This window comes from Euleptes europaea, chromosome 15 (genome assembly GCF_029931775.1).
Source record: "Euleptes europaea isolate rEulEur1 chromosome 15, rEulEur1.hap1, whole genome shotgun sequence".
Classification (NCBI taxonomy): Eukaryota; Metazoa; Chordata; class Lepidosauria; order Squamata; family Sphaerodactylidae; genus Euleptes; species Euleptes europaea.
In genome coordinates, this window is record NC_079326.1 from 34,981,121 (window position 1) to 34,981,770 (window position 650).

The window sequence follows — 650 nt, forward strand, 5'->3', positions numbered from 1 at the left end:
CTCTGCAGAGGAAGGCAATGGCAAGCCACCTCTCGCTTGCCTTGAAAGCCCCTTGCTGGGGTTGAACACACATGTACACATGAAGCTGCCTTATACTGAATCAGACCTTTGGTCAATCAAAGTTAGTACTGTCTACTCAGGCGGGGAGTGTCTCTCCAGGGTCTCAGACAGAGGTCTTTCCCATCACCTACTTGCCTAGTCCCTTTAACTGGAGATGCCAGGGATTGAACCTGGGACCTTCTGCATGCTAAGCAGATACTCTACCACTGAGCCACAGCCCTTTCCCAAAAGTCAGTTGCAACTTGATGGCACTCATGTATGTAAGCATGGCCAGAACTTTGACATGAAAACAATTGGCAGGCCAACTTACCATGATGTAACAACCTCACTTACACATAAGACAAGCTGATCAAATCACCTCAGTAAGATTTGTCTAAATTCATGTAGAGAACTATGACAAGGAGCTCTGTGTCAGTACAGAATCCGCTTTGGCTGCAATGCGAAGTTGTGCCTTGGTAATAACTTTAAGTGACAAACTTGACTAAACCTTAATTACTGGAGAAGAGAGGGCAAGCATTGAATCATTTGCAGTTCATTCTTTTCTTTGCACCCACACAGATAAATTCATCCTTTCAATGACTCACACTGAT

At 44.8% G+C, this 650-nt stretch overlaps 1 non-coding gene across 1 annotated transcript; it reads right to left on the reverse strand.

Moving 5' to 3' along the window:
- Positions 1-209: 209 nt before the first annotated feature.
- On the reverse strand, positions 210-278 carry TRNAA-AGC (transfer RNA alanine (anticodon AGC)). Its single transcript has one exon. It is a non-coding gene; the product is annotated as a tRNA-Ala (tRNA).
- Between the last annotated feature and the right edge of the window lie 372 nt (positions 279-650).